The sequence below is a fragment of the Lagopus muta genome, chromosome 5, assembly GCF_023343835.1.
Source record: "Lagopus muta isolate bLagMut1 chromosome 5, bLagMut1 primary, whole genome shotgun sequence".
Lineage (NCBI taxonomy): Eukaryota > Metazoa > Chordata > Aves > Galliformes > Phasianidae > Lagopus > Lagopus muta.
In genome coordinates, this window is record NC_064437.1 from 27479299 (window position 1) to 27504098 (window position 24800).

Sequence of the window (24800 nt, forward strand, 5' to 3'; positions counted from 1 at the left end):
ATACTCTCACCCCTATATTCAGTAGGAGGAGCAGTATTTTACAAGGTCTGTTAAAGTAGCTCCTAGTTTCTTCTGCCACATTCCTGACATATGTTATTTTAATATGTTGCTTTTGCTTGCATTCTAACCCTTCGGCCAGCCATGAAAAACTGAAAAAGGACTTTATGCAACTGAAACGGCAAATACAGATCCAAACTACGAGCCTTCAGCAAGAGTCAGTAGTCATAAATTCCACATTTCCATTGTTTTCTTGAAAAACGTGATATAATTTGGCTTACTTTTTAAAGGTATACTGAATACACATTGTCAGCAGAAAGATTCCACAACTGTATAAGCAATAACACCTTTTTATTTATCTTGAAGATTTGTCCCAGTGGCAAGGTTTGCAGCTCTACAAAGGCTGATTGGACAGCAACTTGTTACTTTATTTAGGATCTCTACTTTATTTTTATTTTCTTTTTGCTATTTATGATTTCTTTTGTACTGTAAAGAAATGTGCTTCAAGAAGATGCTGCTACACCATTACCATGTTGGTCTGGAAGTTTAAAATTGTCTATATCCTAAAATCTTTACTATATAAAGATAAAATAAGAATCAGAAAAGAAATAGAGATGAAAAGAAGATAGGAAAAGTTTGCCTCTGCTGGAGTAAAAAATCAGTCAACCAAAATCCAGATATGACTACTCATAGATTTAGTTTTCCATCTTTCTGACATCATATTCATAACCAATTGGAAATAAATCTCTTAGCACATTCCAACCAAAGCATTCTTAGCTTGGGTTCTCTGTCTGTAAAACGCGAATAATAGATTTTCTCTCTCTTCCAACTGCAGATTAGTGGTAGGAAGCTTCAAGGGTTTTAATTTTCTTTAATTTTTCTTTACTAACCCTTAACTTCCCATCCTTTTCAGTGACACAGGTAGCTCACACATTCCCTCTGGCTCTTCTAATATATGAGACAAGAGGAAGCTAGGAAAAATGGGCATGATACTCAAAACCAGAGATATGTTCTTTCTCCATCAGTGGAGTTTCATTTGGTGATCTTTGTGGATCCCTTCTGATTGTACTGTTCTAATTATAAACTTTTTAATGACACAGTGGGATTGAATTCACCCTCAGCAAGTTTGTGGAAGTTCCTGAGGCTTCTGAGAGGTAGCCAGTATTTCTGCTTGAATGTAGGGGTGGTGCACCAGTCACTTCGTATCTCTCCTTCACCCTATCTCACTGAGTCCTTTTTCAGAGGAGAGGTGCTTGAGCTCTCTGATCATTTTCATGATCCTCTGGACTCACACCAAAAGGTCCGTATCCTTCTAATGCTGCCGTGGGTCCCAGAGCTGAACACAGTACTCCAAATAGGTTTTCACAAGAGTGGAGCAGGGGGTAGAATCACCTCATTCAACCTGCTGTCTGTGCTTCTTTTGATGCAGCTGAAGTCACGGTTGTCTTTCTGGGCTGAAAACACACATTGTCAGTTCATGTCAAGCTTTTCATCTACAAATACTTCCCAGTCCTTCTCCTCAGGGCTGCTTTCTATCTACTCATCACCCAGCCTGTATGCATGTTTGGGATCACTCTTACCCAGGTGCAGGACCTTTCACTCGGACTTGTTGAACTGCATGCTGTTTGCACAGGCACACTTCTCAGCCTGCAAGGACCTTCAAGATGTCATTCCTTCCCTCCAGCATGACAATTGCACTATCCAGGTTGCCAATAGATATGTGAAATAGTGCTCGTCTCAATTCAGGCCCCTGAGGAATTCAATTCATCACCAGATTCCACTTGCATATTGAACTATTCTAAATGCTGTGGGGATGGATGGCTGGTGAAATTGTAATCCAATAATAGCTGTAAGTGATTCATCCCATTTGATAATTAGCAGAGTGGTACGATTGTGAGTAGTATGCAGAATCAGTAATCAGTAATTGCTAAAGTGATGTTTATATTAGTTAATTTTGTTACGTACTATGTCATTTTACTAGTTTTTAGTAATGATTTTTCTAATCAATAAATACTTTAATATTCTAAATAAGCTATGTCTAATGTCTGCAATCTAAAGAGGAAGAGATGGACCTGGATAGTAACAAGATGTACAGATTTTTTGTTTTAAAAAAATGGAAGTATAAAAATTCAATTTATTCAAAATCATGAAATTGTACCTCGCAATATTTATCCATAGTCTCAGTTCAGTTAACATTATCATCTCTTGTATTCAGATATCTTCCAAGTTCTGTATTTTAAAAGTTTGAAAGTGTTTTCTTCTATCTATGAAAAATGAAAATTTTATCATGTTACCATACACAAATGGTAACAGTCATAAAATTAACATTTCCCCAGTGAACTGAAAGGAACCTTTAAGAAGAATGCTTTAAACTTGTCTAAAGCTTGAACAGATTCAACTGTATCCATCTCTCAAAATCAGTGATAGTATACATATGTTGCTTAAGTCTTGCAGGTGATTTGGATGGGCCCATGGAATGAAGAAAAATTATTGTTCAGAAAATAGTAAGTAGAGAGTAGGTGGTGAGTGATGTTTCTGCTACGAACTCTAAAATTCTGTTCAACTTACTTAATTTGAAAGGAATATTTAAAAGGAGAGAAGGATCAGTGCCAATATAAGATAAAGTAATGGCCCTGTGCAGCAGCAAGGAATAAAATATGAAATACTGGAGTGGAGGGGAATGTACATGTAGCAAAAAAGACATCAGAGAGTACATATTACATTACCCCAGGCGACGCTACAAGCTTGGGGCGGTGTGGCTGGATGACTGCGTAGAGGAAATGGACCTGGGGGTATTGATTGATGCTCGGCTGAACATGAGCCGACAGTGTGCCCAGGTGGCCAAGAAGGCCAATGGCATCCTGGCTTGCATCAGAAACAGTGTTGCCAGCAGGAGCAGAGAGGTGATTGTTCCCCTATATTCAGCACTGGTGAGGCCGCACCTCGAGTGCTGTGTCCAGTTTTGGGCCCCTCACTGCAAGAAAGACATTGAGGCCCTGGAACGTGTTCAAATGAGGGCAACAAAGCTGGTGAGGGGTCTGGAACACAGGCCATATGAGGAGAGGCTGAAGGAGCTGGGAATGTTCAGCCTGGAGAAGAGGAGGCTCAGGGGAGACCTCATTGCTCTCTATAACTTCCTGAAGGGAGGTTGTAGTGAGCTGGGGGTCGGCCTCTTCTCTCGTGTCATTAGTGATAGGACCAGAGGAAATGGCTTCAAGCTACGGCAGGGGAGATTCAGGCTGGACATGAGGAAGTATTACTTTTCAGAAAGGGTGGTCAGGCAGTGGAATGGACTGCCCAGGGAGGTGGTGGAGTCACCGAGCCTGGGGGTGTTCAAGGAAAGGCTGGATGTTGTGTTGAGGGACATGGTTTAGTGGGAGCTAGGAGGAGTGGGAATAGGTGAACGGTTGGACTGGATGATCTTTTAGGTCTTTTCCAACCTTGGTGATTCTATGATTCTATGATTCTATGATAACTTGAAATCAAAGTTTGAATAGAAATTGTAGAATCATTAATCTGAAAATATGCATAAATCTGTCCTGGAACTGAATTGACTGATCTAGTTCAAAAGGTTCTAGGATTTGCAGGCTGATGCTTGTTTCACTCAGGAACTAGTACCAGACCAATTTTCTAGTTTGTAAATACCTTTAAGTTCTTGCCTAATTTTTATTATATGAAAAAAAAATCATGTGTTCTTAGGTGATTTCCAGAAAATAGGCATTATACTTAGTTCTGTCATTCTGCTACATGTGTACACATTGTTATTGTTCACTTGTGACTTTTGACATAGAGATATATAGTATACACCTTAAAAAACAAAGAGAGAATGAGAGAAGAAAGCAAAAGAGGAAAAAAAAAAAGAAAAAAAAAAGGAGAGGAAGAGGGAGAGAGAGAATGAGAGAAAGAAAGAGAAAGAGAGAAAGAAAGAAATCAGGAAAGCCACAGTTCCAGAAAATTCCTCTGAATATAAGAACTTGATAATTGAAACTGTTACACAGATAGAATTCCTTATTGTCACTGTCATACAGGTCTCATATCAGTATTCCAAAGCAGTTCTGTGGTTTGTCTGTGCTAAAGAATCAATATTCAATTATCCTTTATAAGGAAAAAATCAACTTATTTCTCTTCATAGGATTCTAGTACCAAGTATGCAGACAAAGCCAGAAAATTGTCCTGAGTGTTTCTAATCTAACAGTTTGAACTATTTTTCAAATATTTACCCAGATAGTCAAAGAGTTCCAGACAATTCTATTAATTCAATCGTTGGGTTTTTTTTTCAATTATTTCTTCCTTCTTTAGATCTGAAGCTATCCTTCATTTTGTGACATACCACTTGAATCAGTTATGAGTATCAGAGTAATTGGATTCACTCACATAAACTTTTGAAAAACAGGAATCCTCAGTTCATTTAAATATCCTATCATGTACAACTAGAGAGATGAAGGTTATGATTTTGGAAGCTATAAGTCATCCAACACAAGACATCTTTCACTTCTGTATTGTAAGGGCTCCTGAAACTGCTACCCTAGTGAATTTGTGTTTTGATATAGTCCAATTCAGCTGCCATACACAGATGAGAAGCAGTCATGATGTTTAGTGTTTTAAATGAGAAGACCCATTTCATTTAAAATATGTTTGTACACATATGGTGGAACTCAAAATAATCTTATTTTGAGTTATTAAGTTATTTCTGTGAATTCTGTGAACATTTCAATGAAACCGATTCAAAGACATAATGTTAATAGAAGAATTTTAGGGGTTGTTTCAGTAACTCTCACAACCAAGATTTCTCTTGCTGACACTACGTCTTTGGGCACAATTAAGACATCCAAACTTGTCTAACTTTAAACCTAGCAGACTTGATAATTTTATCCTCTTTTCACAGTTTACTTGTATACAGCAGCTGCTGAAAAATTGTAGACTGCTGATAATTCGAGAGAGTGGGAGGATAAGAATATGTTGATGCACTATAACTGAGAAAAAAAAATGTTTATCTCATTCTCTTGTTTTAAATACAAAAGGAGGCAAAGAAAAACTGATATATGGCACTTGCTGACCTTGCCATATGCTCACTTCTCACATGAGCATTGCCTTTATCAGTGTCTTTGCTCCTTTAGTTGCTTGGTGATAACAACTTAGGCAGAATGAGTCAGTGCCAATATTGCTATAGCAGTCATTCTCTTTCTGTTTAGTTTATGAGGGAAGGGTGAAGTACTGGAATTTTTTTTATATTTTAATTCTTCTCTCTTTTGTTGTTGTTGTTGTTGTTGCTGTTTTTCTTGTTGTTACTGCTTGTCTTGGTTTCATATGGGATTATTTTTTCTTCAGAGTGCCTGGTATGACTCTAAGGTTTGGTTCTAGGAGGAAACCAATGCTGATAACACATCAATGTTTACAGCTGCTGCTAAGCAGTTCTGCACAGAACCAAGGCCATTCACATCAAAGGACCCAAGGAAAGAGGGAACAGAGTGAGGACAGCTGACTTACACTGGCCAAAGGGATATTCCATGCCACATGACATCATGAAGAAGCAAGTTTGAAGGGAGTGGGAGTGCCTCTCACTCTCTTCCACTGCTTGCAGGCTAGCTGGTCATCGGTCGGGGGGGTGGTGAGCAATTCCTTGTGCATCACTTGCTGTATATATTCATATATATACATTTGTATAGTCTTAACTGTTATCCTTATCCTTTCTCTCCTAGTAAATATTTTTATCTCGACCCACATGTTCAACTTTTTTCCCCAACTATCTTCCCCATCACACTGGGAAGTGAGGAGTGAGCAAACAGCTGCATGGTGCTGAGCTTTCCACTGGGTTAGTGCACAACAAATCTCCCAAATTAAATGTTTTTAGCACTATTCTTATAATTCACATTTTATTTTCATCTCAGAAATAATACTTGAAAATAATAAGCTCTATGGAACTTCTTTATCGCAGTAGTCATTGGAGAGTACCAGTAAAGAAATAGAAGAATTGGCTTTACAAGGTTTTCTGATATTTCTTGAAATTATTCTGTTTCTTTCAAAAGAGGATAAAAAAGAAAGTGGTAAGTTTTATTTTTTTTTCTGTGACTCGGTACTACCTGAAAGTATATTATAAATTAAAAATGTCATATAACTCATATAATTATCTTAATGAGTTGCTAATAGGACATTTGTATTCGCTCTTAACTGTTTCAAATGCAGAAAGAAAATACAGTACACTTGAAAAAGCAGGTAACACAATAGATTTGAAGGGACAAGTTCTTAACTTCTAAAGCAACGTATTCCATGTGGTACGTATGTGTAGGTGGAACAACAAACTAAGAATCTTGGAATGTAAAGAACAGCACATTAAGGTTACCGAAAAGAGCACTCATGTCTCTGTGCACTGTGAAACCAGCACAAATAATAGATCATCTCTTTAGACTCTAAAAGGAAGTTTGACCAATTTTACTCCATTTTACCTTTAAGATCTTATCAATTTCATGGGAATCCATTCAGTGATGAAATCTAGAGCAATTCCTCTACAAGGAGGCCTTCAAAAGTTCTCTGTCATGGGACAGGATGGTTGATTCTTTTTCTTCATTCTGATCATTTTATTACAGTTTTTGAAATATCAATTCTTAAAAATATTAATCTGAAACAACTAGATATAATTTTATCTTATTTAATTCAATATAAGTTAGAAATACAAAGAACTGTACTGAAAGGGACTGGAAGGTTGATGATTTAACTATTTAATGGAATTGTCAATAAAAAATTATGCATATATATATATACTTCTGCTGGCTGGTTTATACTGTCAGGTAGCAGTAAAGATCACATTTTACATGATCTTTCAATCCTTACTCTAACTTTTGTATACACTTACTTAAAGAATCTGTGTTTTCATATCTTGAAGAGATGCTCCTTAAGAACAGTTGCCCCAGGGAGTGCTTACATGTCTACACATTTTAATGATGTTCACTGACATGTAGAAGTAGACAGGCTAAGACTTTTCTGAGTTTAGTGCAGATAACTCCATCTTGCAGTTAATCTGCAATAACCAAAGAAATGCTGTATAAAAAAGAGAATTTATGTAAGTGCTTACTAGGTCATAGCTCTATTTATCTACATAAAGATAAAACAAACTAGAACATTTGGAAAGTGAGCAATCAGAGCAAAAGCTGACTAAGTAAAATAGTGATGGTCTTTGATATCAAACCCATGGAGCACATTCTAATTAGATATCAGGATTAAAATCAGTAACCTTCAAATGGTTTGAGAGTTACATGCTCACAGCTGCTTGGAGGAGTGCACAGATGGACACACAGACTGTTGTCCAGCTAGGCTGTGAGAATAGCTGCAAATTAAGCATTTGGTTATAGTTTCCAGATATGGAATATGCCTGTCAACTTTCAAAATATATGGATCTGCGTGTCAAAATCTCACCGATATTTATGAGCAGGGATGGGCTGAGGCCAAGCTAGGGTGTTAGTCTATGGGAAGGGATCAGGATCTGGCCCAATGAGGGGCACCAAGGTCAGACATTGCCCTGGGATGGGTGGATAAGGTGGGAACAGGAGAGGATGTCAAGCTGGGTGAGGTCCAGCTGAGCAGGACCCATGGCTGAGGGGAGCAGCAGCAGCACTACCACTGACATTCTACAGCATCACTGGGAGCCCTTCAGTGAGGGATAAAATGGTGATCTTGTCCAGGGGTGAGCCTGGAGGAGGCCAGAGGTGTAGCTGATCAGGACAGTGAGGCTTATTAGTGCTCTCAGGTCTCTGACTGAGGTCATTCAAAGCACCATTCTACTAATTTCAGTAATTGGAGGAAACAGAAAAAAAGTCAAAAGTCTCTGAATAAGACAGTCATCCCTCCAAAACAGAACTATTCCTCTGCAATGGGAATTCCCTTTATTCTCATCCTAATGGCCAAACTCAAACAAGTAAACAAAATAAAAGAGGTATGCTGTTAGCAGAAGTAAAGGCAAGACCTGGGAGGAACACTGAGAATTTGTAAAAGTTTTGACTGTTTAAGTTAAGAAAGCTAAAGTCCTATAGTAATTTATTCCAGCTGGAGATGTAAAAGACAGTAAGAAAAGCTTCCATAAACACACCAGTGAGAAACAGAAGGCTAGGTAAAACATGGACCCACTGCTGAATAAAATGGGAAAGCTGCTTACATGCGACAGGGAAAATACTGGGGTACTGAATGCATTCTTTTGCTCAGTCTTTACCAGATGACAGGCTTTCAAGAATCTTAGGTCCCAGAGAAGAGGGGAAAGACTGGAAGATGTACCCTTGGTAGAAAAATTACATTTGGAGATGTGTTCTGCAGTCTGATAGAGGCATTGTGCAGTACTTTCTGTGAATGGCTTTACTCTCTGTAAATAGATTTACAGAGAGTTCCGTGGATGTCTTTAATGATCATTGGTAGGTTCATAGATGATAGGTTCCTTTGAAGGTTAACATTTGGCAGTAGACTGTTCCGTGACAGATCTCTTTGTGATAGGACTAATTCTTACCTGCTTACAAAAGCTCGTGACAGTTTCTGTGGATTAAACTAAAACTCAGTTTTCTCTTATCAGTGCCATAGAATGGGCCAGCTCCTGAACATGGAATGAACTTAAAACAGCCATTATAATCTTTGCCTCAAGGTACACAAAAATTCCCATTTAACTACGTAGCATTAAAGATGAATCTGAAAGTTCTCCAGATTTAAATTAATTAAAGAGAGAAAATGAAAATTATCTCTACTTCTAAATACTCAAGCACTACATGTTGTTTTTGTTCATAATGAAAACAAGTCTCTCCATAGCGTGACCAGAATACAAAACTAGCATTTGTGTTTTCACATGATAGCTTCTTAACTGAGGCATGTATAGTAGAACTACAAAACTTTTCAATATGAATACCTATACTCCACACCATCCGGGTATGTATCATTAGGTAAGGATCTTAAAAAACTCCCTTTGACTGAGGATGTGTATCAGTAACTCACAGCTGCAGCCTACTGTTCTCAAGCCAGTTATAGTATCATAGATTAGAAATGCTATAGCATTACAATTAACAGTCCCAGAACAATGTATCATTTTTATTTATGCTTCCTGAAGCTTTCTGTCATCTTACTATTCCCTTGGACACAAGGTCAGAAACCTTGATGAATTACCAAAAGAAGTACTTTCTATACAATTCTAACATTTCTAGTTTAAGAAAAAAAAATTACTATAAACTTCTAATCGCAGACCAGATTATTGTCTGTTTATAAAGAATGACACCTGGGAGAGCAGCTGGTGCAGCAATGAACCTGGTGCCCTTGACATTATATGTAACGTATTATTTTGGGATGCTGTTTTGAGATGCAAATAAAGAGCACACACTTACTGGAGTGCCTACCCCCAGGATTAGTTTAGCAGCTACTGAAAAGTTGATCCAAACAGTTTTAATGTACTGTTAAAAATATCTTCCCCACCTCCTGAAAACACACACATGAAATTACGAGTAATCAGATCAATAGCAGCTTTGGGAACATGCAGCTGTACTGGGTGAGCAGACCCTGCTTAGGATATTTTACCTTTGCTTCTGAGTAGCCAGCATGACAGGCAAGGAATATGAGGTGAAGGCAACTGCTGCAGCCAGAAGATGAAGTGAAGTAATCTTGGCTCCCTCGGAGCTTCCTGCCGGGTATCTAATCCAGCTCTAGCCTCTTCCCCTTCTCTTTAATGCGCTACGCCAAATCCTCTATCCTTGCATTTTCGAAGTGTTCAGAATGAATTAGCTTTAATTACAGAAGTAGCTACAGAATAACCAAGATCAGGTGTGGGAATAGTAAATAGTTTAGGTTCTATATAGGATGAAAGCAAACATACAGAAATGACAAGGGAAAACATAATATGAAAATCTTTCACTATTAGTCATACTACGGTCCCCTGGAGCTACTGTGAATGCAACATACAGAGATATAATTTATGCTATTCTTCATTTCTTTGTTTAGCAGTCTGTTTTATAGGCTGTAATCAAGAGCAGCATCTAAATGACCTATGCAAACAGATCATAAATTGCAATCTCTACTGTTAAAGTGCCTGATGTACAAGAAGTATTTCCACTGAGCTGTTTGTGAGTTATTATTATTTTGTAGCTTAATATTTCAAATAACTGATACTCTGATACCCTGTCTTCATGGAAAAAAAAATCTCATATTTCTGTAATGAATTCTTTACTCATTATGAATGATTTACTAAGCTCTGCTTCTGATTACTAGTGCTCTAGAAGTCACAGCTAGGAAAATGGTGTCACTGCTTCATTCATTGGATGAAGTCTTTCAACAAACACCTTTGTATTAGGAACTTCTTTTATTTTGTTACTGTTATTGTTTTTTACAGAAACTAGACTTTTCATAATTTTCTGGACTGTGACCAGATTCTTTGTCACCTAATCTTTTCACAGCATCACAGAATCAAAGAATGGTAGAAATTGGAAATGATTCTGGAGACTAACTGGTCCAACCTGCTCAAGGAAGATCACCAGAAGCAAGTGGCATAGGACCTCGTCTAGGCAGATTTTTAACATCTCCAAGACGGAAGAATCTACAGATTCTCTGAGCAACCTATTCCAGTGCTTCCTCACCTGCAGTTAAGTAGTGCTTCCTGATTTTTAGATATAACCTTTCATGATACGGTTTGTGTCCACTGTTTCTTAGCTTAGCCTTTTGTACCTGCCTTTCAGGAATCTACACATATTGATGTGACCAACTTCCCCTTCTCCAGGCTCAACAGTCCCAACCCTATCAGCTTCTCCTCAAAGAAGAGGTATTCCACTACCTTGATCATTTTGGTAGTCCTCTGTTGGACTCTTTCCACTATGTTTATGTCATTATGTCTCTCTTGTACTGGACACAGAACTGGTCAGAACCACAGTACTCCAGGCACGGCCTCACCAGTGCTAAGAAGAAGTGAAGGATCTTGACTTGCTGGTGATATCATGCCTAATGTAGCAAAGAATAACACTAGCTTTCTTATCGTCAAAGACACATTCAACTTGGTGTCTATTAGGAGTCCAAGTTCCTTTGCTGCAGAGCTGCTTACCTGCTGGGTGCCCCCAGTATGCCCTGATGTCTGGAATTGTTCCTCCCCACACGTATAATACTACAATTCTTGCTGAACTTCATGAGATTTTTCTCAGCACGACTCTCCAGGTTGATTTAGATGACTTTGCATCCCTCTGGGTCTAAGATTTCAGTCCACCTCACTCTCTGCTCCTCCACCATACACATCAGCAGCTGTATTAGAATCTTATGGTATGCAGTGTCAAAGATCTTACTGAAGACTACATAGATAATATCCAGTGCTCCTCAATCATCCATCAGGCTGGTGATTTAACTGAAGAAGCTTATCAGGTTGGCCACACATTACTTCCATTTGATAAATCCATGCCGACTGCTTCTGATGTTTTTCTTCTTATTCGTGTACAATGAAATTATTTCCACAATTAGCTGCTCCATCTCCTTCCCAATAAATGAAATGAAGCTTTAACCATTCACCTCAGGCTCTGGGACCTGAGATTCCTGAAAGCAGTTTTGCTGGTAAAAACAGAGACAAAAAGTCATTCAGTACCTCAGCCTTTTCACTGTTACAGGTAACCAGCCTCATTTCCCTCTGGAGTAGGCCCACATTTTCCCTCGTCTTTCTTTTGTCATTGAAGTACTCATAGAATATTTTTTTTTTTGGCTTTGATGTCTTTAGCCAGATTCAATAGTACCAAAGTTTTCCTAATTCCATCCATGGATACTCAGAGAACATCTCTGTATTCCTTCCATATTACATGTTTTTGCTTCCAAACTCTGTAGGTTTCCTTTTTGAGTTTGTCCAGGATCTTCTTGTTCATCCATGCAGGTCTCCTAGCATTTTTACCTGGTTTCCTCTGTCCAAGATGAAACGTGAATGAGGTAGTGTTACTCTTGATCTTGAAGGAGGTGATTCTAGAATATTAGCTATGTTTCTTCCCCAAAGGGCTTTGTTGAGCAGATCTTTGAGTAGGGCAAATTCTGTTCTCTTGAAGTTGAGTTATGAGTTTCCTGAACACTCTTCTTCATGTCCTAAAGATGCTGAACTCCACCATTTCATGGTTGCCGCAGCCAAGAATCTCACCCAGTATTTTTTGTATAGTATTTTAGGTATAATATTTTAGGTATAATATTTTAGGTATAGGTATAGTATTCTGAATTAGCGAATTAGATCCTTAGGACTACTGCTCTCTTAAAAACATTGCCATGTCCTTTTCTAATAAGTTTCAATAGACATTTTATTATATATTGTCCTTTCTTAGCTTGTTGCACAATGAAGTAAAACACCACAAATTTTAACCCATATAAAGAAATTGTAATTATGTTTTCAATTTTATAACCTTTTGCATGAGATTTCTTTTTCTTTTTTTTCTTTTTCTTTTTCTTTTTTTTCTTTTTCTTTTTCTTTTTCTTTTTCTTTTTCTTTTTCTTTTTCTTTTTCTTTTCCTTTTCCTTTTCCTTTTCCTTTTTCTTTTTTAAGGGAAATAAATGCACATCTTATATTCTTGGCACTCAAATAGATAGGTCTTGAATTTTGAAAGGCTTCGGAGAAGAAAAGTGTTCTTTTATAAAACTTTCATCAACCTTTTGGAAAATGAAAATCAACAGCAGGTTATTTGAATAATGAATTATTTCTGGGAAAGGCTAAGAAGCTGATTTGTTATTCAGAATGGCTGACCTGCTGCACCTATTCAGACTCAGCACAGAAAAAAATATAATTGGGCTTTCCAACAATGTTTTTTAGCATTGATATACAGTTAAATCTTCATTATTTAAGCTATGGATAGAAGTGACACTGTAGCACTCTATTAACATACTACCATTCTGCAGAACATTTCGAAGTTTAACTGCAAAATAACAAAATAATTCAGTGTAAAGAAAATCCGTTAAGGCTGTACAGTATTTGAATGAAGATGTGTTTACAAAGACACTGTTCAGAACATGGAAATACTTTCCTTTATTCACAATTCAGAACCCAGAGTTGGTGTATTTCTGCACTCTCTCTTAGCCCCTAACCTTAAAAAATCTTGCAAAAATCAAAGGAGATTTTCATCTTATGTCGTTGACTCTGCAGTCTGCTTGTAACTATGTTTTCATTCAAAGTGCACTACTAGATTTCAGTATTTAAAAGTTTGCATAACTGCTGGTTTTAACATTAAGTTTCATTCATAAAATACAGCCTATAACCTATCCTGCAATTTAAATGCAAATAATATTTAAACAAGGCTAATCTGGAGGGCTTTTGTGTAGAAAGTGATATATGGAAAAGAGCTGTTTAAGGTGCAGTAGTTTACTAGAAAGATGTTTTTTTCACTTCAATCATTTCTCCACATGGCTCAACAATTAAAATGGTTCACGACTGCAGGGACTTTGACAAACCAATTTCATAATTAAAATATCCAGTTGAAGTAACCTCTGAGCATAGGAAGCTGATAGAAAATGATAAAACGTTAATTATAAATTGCAAGAAGAATGAAATATTTCTATCCTTCAGTGACCTGCTGCTGATAAATAAAGCTTGTTTATACAACCAGAACATAAAGCAAAGTATTGTTGCACTAGATCTTGCCATTATTTAGTACTTTCCAGTAAAAATCCAGCATTGCAGATCTACTTTGCTGGGATAAATGCATTTTTACTGTCCTTCTTCGTCTTTGTCCAATGATAAAGAGTTAGTGGAAGTAACTGATACACTATCTAGAGAAGATATCAAAAAGTTGATTATGAAAGTACAATTTTTAATCCTTTCACAAAGCAGTACAAAAATGAGTATGTCATGATCAGCCATTTCTCTGAAATGCACTTCATGTGTTTGTTCATTCTTGGTTTAGCAGTGTCAATTTCAATTGGCAATAACACAACCAAAAGAGGATACATTTTTTCCCTGCCCTATAGTCAGGATAGAGATTCTGAATTGTATCTAGAATGATTCTCCACTTTCCTTTTCCTTGACTGCAAACCAATTCTTACGTTAAGAATTGTTAGCCATGTTCAAAAAATCATATCTGGATAGTCTTTTTTTTTTTTTTTTTTTTTTTTAACAGTAGACATTAACTATAGTATTTTAACAAGAATTGGAATTCTACAAAATATTTTTCATTAGAATTTAGAGCGAAAGTGGAATATATTACTTTAGGTTTGTTTGTTTCTTTGTTTTCTGTGGCTTTGAATTGTTTTGTTTTTTGTGGGTTTTTTTTGGTTCTTTTTGTTTTACAAGTAGATCTTAATGTACGAGCATATGTATCTGTTTCCTGTGAGTATAACATCATTTGCTACAGGAAAATTTTATGTGCAGTCACATAAATGAAGGTTTAATATCTGTGATAGAGTGATCTCTTTTATTTTCTTTTAACCTATATCTGTGAAAAAAAATACTCTGTAGATTTGCCTTATGAAAATTACTATGCGTCTTAAAACTGTTTTCTCTACTTCTTTCTATTGTTTTTCAAACTGTTCCTTCCCTCAATGTACTTCTTTGCTTATATATAGGTAGGCACCTTTCTGCCTTTGATCACTTTCCAAATTTCCCTTTTTATTTCCATAACTACTTTCCCTCAATATCTAGAACTAAAGCATTTACCCTTTCATGCAGGCAAATCAAAAATTTTTGAGCTACCTGAGAAACTTGTTTTCTTACCAGTGAAATGATAAATTAATGTACAACAGTAGTAGTTTACAAACATACACACTTATATTTGAAAACAGTACAATAGCAATGGGAGTCTGGAAAAGAAAAAACAAGAAAAATCAGTCACAACAAAACACTATTCTGGATGAGTGCAAAAAAGTAAGTGGGAGCTCAAAATAAAATGGAGAGAATAGTTTCTCCCACTTTGTTCTCAAATACATTTACATTCAAAGGAGGAGAAACAGTAGAAAAAAAACACATACCAAAACTGACACTGAAATATAGATAGTTTAGAGATACTGCTGAAGTTTCTGATCCTTCTTTTTGAAATTTATTTCTCTTATTAAGGATTTCATTTCATTTTGAAACTAAATGTTGGATGATGTCAAGGCTTATACATTAAGTGTTCTGAGGTAACTATTAAAAGGCCTGTTAGTATAGAAGTTCCATTCAATGGGGAAAAAAACCACTCTGACATGTTGGCTTCTTACAATTTCAACATTGCCTTGAACATGTTGGCCTGATATTGTTATAAATCTGGTAGCAGCAGTTTGTTTAAAATATCTGTGGAGTCTGTTGACATCACAGAGGGAAAAGTAATGTCCACAAGTTGTATTTCTTACTTTTAGGAGTGACAAAGTTTACTAATTTGATCTCAACCTTTGTAAGTATGCATAAGAAAACCCGAAGTTTTGCAAATAGGAGACATTTGATCCCAGAAGAATTTTTGAATATATCCAGCATGTAGATCCCAGCCAACATGGGCTCATGAGAGAGAAGTCGTGTTTAATTAGAAATATCCTTTTACGACAAGGTTACCCAGCTAGATGACCAAGGGAAGCCAGTTGATATAATTTTTCTGTGTTTCAGTGAAGATTTCAACATTATTTCAACACTGGACATTACAGAAGGTCCAGTATAGAGCTAGGCAATGTCCTTTAAATTAAAGATATATCCCTAGATGAAGTCTGCCAACAAAAATTCCATACTACTAACTCACTTCATAAAATTGAAAGAAAAACTGGGAAAGATGAGAGGATTTGTCTCTTGTTGGAGATTAATACTAAGCTAATTATGAACTGGTAACACTGCTAAGATTTGCTTTTGAAAACTGACTTGGTCTGGGCCTGGATAGAGAAGTTATGACCTCCTCTTCTGCACAGACTAAATATTGCCTGGGACACTTCCCACCCATACACACACATGCACACACACCTACACAATGAAAAACTGTTCTTTGAAAAAAAGCTTACTGTTACTTTACACATGTAATCCCAAACCCTTTGACTTTAGTCGTTTTTCTTAAAGTGGTTAGTTTGGGGAAGGCTATTTTAAGTACAGTAGATGAACAAACCTATAGTGACAGAGAATTATATCTTTAATTATCAGAGGTAAGTTAAAAATGAAGAAATTGATAAGTTAGACATATTTTACTTAGGGCATAGAGAACAGCTTTTCACCAGTTTTAAAGTCAAGGAGAAATGAGGAGGAAAATCTACAATTTTGTGGATCTAGCTTGGATCAAGTTTTCTTTCAGGAAATCAGCTTTTTTCTTTTTTCTTTTTTCTTTTTTTTTTAACTTATAATTATTTATTCAAAATGTTCTCTTGTTAAAAATGAAAAGATAAAAGGTGGATACCATCACCAGTAAAATATATAAAGGAAACGGTTTATCCTTCAATGTTATTGTATCATGCACATCTAAGAAAGATTAAGTATGATATGAGTGCAACAAGTACTTCAGACTATATCCACAGAAAAAAAAGAAGTTTAAATGTTAATTATCTTCAGAGTTAACATATAATTTAACCAAGGGAAAGTTACACTCCAAGAAGTACCTTCCAGAATATTAAATTCAATAAAGCAACTTAGCTGGTGTCACCTAAATAATCACATCTTCCTTCTGCTCCAGAAAGAGAGAGCTGTAAAATCTTGGACATGAAACAAACAAATGATAAGATTCTACAATACTAGTTCCTGAAAGACTATAAAACCTGCTTTTACAAAGGCAAGATAGAGAATTCCAGGTAATTATTTTCTGCAAGTTATATATTTCAGGTTTCATCTTCCAGTTTTAGAGTATTACATAAAATACACTTTGGTCATCATCTGATGACATCTGTTATTCTCAGAATCTGAAAATAGCTATTCCACAAATATTCATTCCCTTTTGTTCATGGTAATCAGAGCATAAATGACTAACATGCTTTGAAGTTCATTCAGAATGAACAATGAAATTTAGTGGCTCAAGTTTTCCAGAAGGGTTACCTTAGTAATGAAAGAGATTAAGAATTATTTCAGAAGTGGTGCGTGTCTCTGGTCTTAGTGAGATAGAAAATCCAGCCTGCTAAAAGGCCAGTAACTCCTGGTTACTGGTTGAGGTTTCTCTGTATGGCAACAGTACCCTCTGGTGCATCTGCTACCCTTCCCAGTTTTGTGTTGCCTGTAAATGTGCTGAGGTTACACAATTTGCCCCACTGTCCACATCATAAATGGAGGTGGTAAACAAGACAGGACCCAGTGTTGATCCCTGTGGTAAATCACTACTTATTGGCCTCCAACTAGGCTTTCTCACCTATCAACACTCCTTAGGCTATTCAGACAGTTTTAAACGCACCTCGCTGTCTGCTTATCTGTCCCACTGCTTCAATGGTTTCTCCTTGATAAATTCATGCTGACTTCTCCTGGTAATATTCCTCTCCTTCATGTGCCTGGCAGTGGTTTTCAGGATTAACTGCTCCATGTCATCCCCAAGGATTAAGGTGAGGTTGACCAGTCTGAAATTCACCAGGACCTCCTTCTTACATTTCTTGAAGACAGGAGAGACATTTGCTTTCCTTCAGTATTTTGGCATTTCTCCCACTTGCATTAATCAAAGATTATTGAGAGCGGCCTCTCAATGACATCTGCTAGCCCAGATGTCCTCATCAGTACTGACCCATAGACTTATGTTTGTGCAGTTTGCTTAAGCGTTCCATGAGCTGATCCTTTTCTACTAAGGGTATGTATTCCAACTTCCAGTCATTTCCCTATTCTCTCTGACCTCAGATTCCTGGAAGCCAGACTTGCTGGTAAAGACTGAGTGGAAGAATTTAGTAACTCAGCCTTTTCCCTGTCCTATTTTATTCCGCAGAGGTCCACATTCTCCCTAGCCTTCCTTTTGTCACTGACATTTTATGGAAACTGAAGTTACCCTCTACTCCATTATCCAAATCATTTCTGAAGATGTTAAACAGAACCGGTATTAACTCCTGGGGTACAATGCTAGTTACTGGCCTCCAGGTAAACTCGTGTCACTGATCACCACAAAAGTTGATCATATTTCTGTGCAAATTTCTTTATGCCTGCAATGAATTTGTGTCATTAAACACTTGAAAGGTACTGGGGGAATTGTATTTTCCCTTGAGTAATCTTTTATTATAGTTCTAACATGTTGTTCTGTTACATTAAGTCAATGATAAAGTATACAAATTCAGAAAAACTGCTAAAGGATATTAAGCAAGATCAATAAGCGCATCAATTATTTACAGTCTAATGTGGAAGAATTCTCTTTAAGCTGAGAAGGTTCTATGGCGTAAATATAAAAATCAATATGATGTAGTCATGAGGGAAAATCACTGTTTGCAGTATGCTGAAATCGACAGAATGAATGAATTCTACAAACACTGGCCTTGATCCATCAGAAATCCTGTGATTTTTTTCTTGCAGTAGTACAGTTTCGCATGAAATTATGCTGCCAGTACACTCAGTATTCATCACGTTTAACCAAAAAGTAACTCTAAAAAAATAAATCCTTCCAGTCTTTTTTTCCAAAATGTTTTCTTCTTGGAATGCCATTCACCAAATGGATTTATGCCCCAACATTACTTGCAAACCCAAATGACAGCCTCAGAATGAAGGTATTTTCAAATGAAAAGTTTTATTCACTAGGGATAAACTCCCCTTTATCTAAGATCCTGCAGATAAGATGAGTTATTCCATAATTTCGTGTTTGTTCATAACTGACAGAAGAGTTTACTGAATGTGTTGCTACTATGGCCTATACCCACCATTTGATTTCTCAACCCAATTACTCCAGTTTCAGCGAGACACTGTTAATATCACACTGATGTTTGGCTGTTTCCAAGTGATGGGTGCACACCTGGGGCTGGGCTGAGCCATTCTATGGGGAAGAGACCGCCATGATGTGAAGGGATAGGTGAGGGGTGGAGTCAAGACATCTGGCCTGAATTAGGAAAGAGATTATTCCTTACCACCTGACATCACATGTAAAGTCATAAAGTTGTGTGGAACAGGCTGAGGGTAGCTGTTGTTTGGGGACTGATGGATGTCAGTCAGCCAGCAGGTGATGACTGCATTACTATCAGGACTTTGGGTGCTAGGAAGCTGTATTGTTACCTGAGTTTTGGTTGCCAAGTATTACACTGCAAATATATACAAGGGCTGCTCCACAAGTAATGCCTCTTATTTTATTCTATTGGCTCATGCCATCAGAGGAAGATGTTGGTGGTAAGGTAATAGAGGTTAAGCCTTCCTGACAATATTATGTTACATTTTGCCACCTGTGACAGGTGGCAGCAGAGACAGTCAGACAAAATGGCTTCTGACATGGAAGTGTGTACGAAGCAAAGCTATGCTACTGAATCCCTCCATGTGGAAAAAATGGCACACATCTTCACTGACATTTTCTGAATGTCTGTGGAGACACAGAGATAGAACAGAGACAAGACTGTTTCTTACATTTCTCTCCATTTTAGGTATGGTGGATATTCAAAAATAGTGTATCAACCAAACAAAAACAAGAAAATGAAACAGGCTAAACATCCATTCCATTTTGAATTCATTTAATTTTACAAAATAAGCTTTAGAATGTTGAGTTCTAATGGAAAACATCTGGCTGTAATCTTATCTTCTTTATGTGATCTGTACCCACCTACTGCTGGGTTTCTTGGTTGGTTGATTTAATTTTGTTTGTCTGTTTCCATTTATTTTGAACTATATAATAGTCCATCAGCAGATCTCACAGGACATTCAATAAAAGACCAAGTATAAAAACATCTTCATGCAAGCAAGCATAGGCTATGTGATTGAAGTCTGATAATTAAAATGTAAATCCCAGCAAAAATGACAGGCCAGGGGACCCTAGAACTTAATCAGTTCAAGCAGATTTTTCCCTTTTTCTACTTCTCTGGGACTATCAGATGAGAAGTAATGGTCACTTGTCACTGGTGAGAAATACAGCAGAATGAACCAAATGAAGAAACTTGCAATGGAACCTGTTTTAGAGACAAAGGGATTATTGTTTACAAGATTCAATATGAGATGGAGGTAAACAGCTTTAGAGGACTGAAGTAAATTTACTGTGGATATATGCAAGTTTGTGGGAAAGTGGAAGACATGGGATGGCAGGAAGCTACCAGCAAGTACTGGAAGCTTGTGCTAGTAAATGAAGAGCTACTGGGTCAGCTGAGTGTCCTGGCCACTACTGGAGTGATACACGTAGTGTACAGATATGCATGTATTTTGCTCCTGTACATCAGTGCTCATCCATTAGAGGGGAGGAATAGGATCAGGCCACATGAATGCTGTGTGTATGTCAGTGCTGTTTAAGGCACTGCTTTTTGTCAGTGTAATTGGTGTGGCCATCCATTTGTGCATTTGTGTACGCAGCAGAGGAGAATATGCACTCAGCCTTGCTACAAGCTGCAGCTGGAGGTGATCAGCCACTGCAGGTTTACATCTGTGAGAACACTAAGTTGAGCAATCCCTGTCAATAAGCAGTATAGTCTGATCTAGATCTTGCTGTCTGCCCACATTAGCCAATAAAGATGCTGTAAAATATGTTTAGAAATGAGGAGTTGTGATGTAGTGCTCGTGCCTGATTCAACACCGAACTATCTTACTGACATGCAGAAGTTTCCTTTAAGTAGCTATAAAAGCTTATTCTATCCTAATTTAAAGGACCCTTGTAGCAACATGAGGAATCATCCTTGGACAGTTTATTTTGTTCTTTAAGTCCTCTGTGTTCTCTTAAAGCTAGCCTTTTTAAATCCATGCACTACTGGGAATTGTCAAAGGTCCTGATTCTACTATGGAAGTTCTTCTGGCTACAGTAAATCAAGAGCTGATTTTGTACATCTGATGCATGTCCTCCACTTGCCACACAAAAGCCAAACAGTAAATAAATAGCAAAGTATCTTTTACAGACACCTTCCCAGAAAGGTTTACAATTTATATTGCAAGCAGATCTTTCCAAGTAAAGGTTTTGAAATGACTCTCAGCTGCAGTGACAAGCCTAGCAAGTGATAAATGTGATCAGATAGATATAAAGTCAATGTTTATCAGGTAAGGGGACATAGAATATTATGTTGTAAGAGATCATTCAAATGTGTAGAGATTTCTATGCTTTCTATGCATCTTTAAAGTCAGACAAAAATACAGAAAAAAAAACCCAACCAACAAAACAAAATGAAAAAAACAAAGCAAAATAAAAAACCTTTTCTAGAAGACTTAATCACAGCCTGATGTAAAGAGAATACAGTTTGGTGTCAAGATTTCTTCTTCATTTACAATACAACAGATGAAGTCAGAAGAAAAAAAAATAGCTTCCATTGGATTGAAGCACTTTTTCACTGAGTTCTCAGCACGTAATATTTTTTCAGATTAGGACATCTCTTTTAGGTTAGACTTCACTAAAAAATAAGTAATAATCCTAATATTGTTGGGTTTTCATTTAGTTGTCTGTAGCACCACCTAAATGTGACCATTAAGTCCAGTTTAAATCACTTTTCTAATAGTGGTACACTATTATAAATGATCAGAGACACACAAACACCTTTGATAAAAATGCTTCAAGACAACACCATCTTGCTTCCCAAGCAGACTGCTGATGTACTGATGCTGATGCTTTTCTATATCGTAGGAGCATAGAATGGCTTGAGATTGAAGGATCCCAAGTCCAAGTTACAACTCCTCTGACACAGTCAGGGTAAGTATCTTTAGCTGTTCATTAATCTTTCATAAAACAGAAGCATTTTGAGCATCCCTGTTATCCTTCCAGAGTAGGAATCCCCAGATCTAATAGAATTTGTCCTAAGCAGAATAATAATTGAAGGCAATAAATCCAGTATTTACTGAACTGATTTCCACCTTGAAATGTGATGTACTTCACATCACATTTTGAAGGTTCTTAAATCAGTCAATCAAGACTCCTTCTACAAAATCTCTTTAAACATTTAGCTGAAGAAGGATCATTCAAAACAATTGTGAAGAGGGAGCAAACATATTTTATAAAGTAAATTAACATTTTCAAACATTGTTATAAGACGGTTCTCATTTGTTTAAGAAGTTATCTTTAGCAGTCAGTGAAGAGAAAACCAGGAACCATCTTTAAATAGCAAATAATTTTAGCTAGTGATAGAGTAATAAAAGAGTATCAATCAAAGTTCTGATTTTTTCTTCCCCCCCTCACCCTTCTTTTTCCCCTCCACACACTGAAATTCTGTAGAGAGATTTGGAAACCTAAATAAGTTCATTAAGCTTTTTTTTTTTTTTTTTTTTTTTCCTATGTATTTATCAGTAAGGCCTAAAGATGAACTCTACACCTCTGATTTTATAGGAAAAAAATCTATTGGCAAATTGCTTTCTCAAATAGGAAAATATATAACACGTTAATTCAGAAAGGTATTCCAAAGATTTTGCAGTAACTACCAACCATGGCTGAGTGATGGTGTTGTCTGATTTTTTTTTATTGCTTTTTCCTTCCTTTTGTCTGTGTTAAGAAAGGGAGTTCTTTTGAATGTTTTTATGTATTCTGTAATAATTTAATTTCTTGGTAAGTCTTCTGATCTTCAGATATGCGAAACACAGAAGGAATGTATCTCACAGAAATTTATTGCTCCTTAGAAACTGGAATGGATAAAGGAGGACTGAATTTACATTTCATTCAACAGAGAAAGTGAATTTTAAATAAAATTATTAGCTTTTTACATATATAAATCTTTTTTTTCCTCTCCAGTTAAAGAACTGCTACAAAGCCTGCTCAAGTCAATAACAATCTCTCTATAGATTTTAGTAGACAATGTTTTAGGAGTTAAGGGCATTATTGAATGTTGTTGATGTATTTACTTCTGATCTAAGTTAGTTGCTTATGGCTAATTTATTGCAGCTGTGAAAAAACAGCTACATGCTATTTTTTTGTTTTTATGAACTAGCTGGTGTTTTGGATTAGTAAAATAAAAGCTGCTAAACAATCAATTGGCTGAACAAGTAGAACAAAGAAAGAAAAAAAACGTTGGGAAAGCTCAATGCATCTGCATTATTAACACTGAACGTCAATAGGGATAGACAAGTAGAGTGTATGCGGTTTTGTCTGATACATAACATAGAAGGAACCCAAAAGTAGACGAAATATTTCTTTACTGTCTATTTACTAGTTTACTGTCTATTCTAAAATATATATATTTTAGGTACTTGCATCAGAACCAAGTACAAATTTAAATCCCCAAACCATTGGATTTAGATATATTACATGTATTTATGTGTATACAGCAATTACATTTGTGAAGCTTCCTAATTGTACAGTTATCTACATGATCACATGTTCACATGGTCACATGTTGCTTACCATTTTGGGCATACAAGGTTTTATATATTCCTTAATTAGTCATAATGACTTAATGGAAATAGCCACCTGCTCCATTTAAGTGGATCAGTTACCAGAGCTGCTTCTATTTACTTTGTATCTGCTTAGCTGTCTTAGATGTTCCAATACAAAAAATGCTTTTCAGCTACTGCTTGCATCTCTGATGGTTGAAAGTCTGGAAATTCATACCTTTATTGCCTCTTCAAATAGATTTCTGTGCCTATGTACAGTTGTTTTCTTACATCGGAGGAATACAAAGCAAAAGCTTTTTTTTTCCAATTTTTTTAATATCTTTTCTTTGCGATGTAGATAATAACAGAATAAGCCTGCTATTTTTTTCCCCAAATCTCATAAAATGGTCAGATTTAAACTTCATTTTATTCCTTATCCATTTCTTCTATATATGCATATTTTTTATTTCATTACTTAAAGATTCCATTTTATTTACAAGTGTACATATACAAACAATATGTAAGTTTTATAAGCTTTATTTTTAGAGGAAAAAGAAAGATACAGTTGCTTGAAGTGTACAAAGACTTTCATTTTATTCCCGTCCCTGATAGTAGCCAGAAAATGTTGAACAAGCTGCATTCTGAGCTTCAGTTTTCAAGCTCTGGAAAACTGCAATATTATTTCAATTCTCTTTTATACACCTTGCTGTTTGCAGAAGCTAACACTGCTTATCAAGAAACCATAAGGAAAATGCCTCAGTTCTCTCTCTCTTCTGTGCAGCCATTTCATTTCATTTCTCTTCTGTGCAGCCACTGTATTTCTTTTGTATCCAAAATGCTGGAGAAGCTGAAAGATGACTAGAGCCCTGGAAATTCAGATCAATATGTCAGATGGTCTTGGATGCGTTCATTTTCATGAAGAAGGAAAATACACTTATTCATCCTCCATCCCCTTCTCTCCTTAAAAAAAAAAAAAAAAAGAAAGAGAGAGAGAGAGAGAGAGAAAGAAACACAGCAGGAAATGAAAGTATAATTTTTTGGTAATTCCTGATTCTCTCATCACATCAAGATTAAGATGATTCCTGCCAAATAATACATCACCAGTGACAGCTGGGAGCTCTCCAGTGTACTATACCAATTTACAGGATGGCAGGCATTCAGACTCAATTTCTCCAAAAAATATTTCATTTTAATACTGTTAACAAGTACAGAGAAGGATATGTTGCTGTGGCTGCTGATGCTGTTCCTTTTGTTTTGTTTTTATTCTGACAAAGCATGTACAGCAGCAAAAATAAAAGGTGATATTAAACTGATTCTCATTACATTACTCAAAATGCATTTCTCTGGGCACCAGCTCCTGTAGTCTGAGCTGCTGTTACTGCATGAAAATTATAAATTCATCTGTATTGAATATGCCCATTTAAGAATCTAAATTACACATGTGTAATACATATGCAGCAATACTCAAATGGCAGACTTATTGCCAGCATTGCAGAATTGAGATGAAGTTCATGGACTGTGTGAACTGAAATTGTAATGAGTGATATTCTGCTTT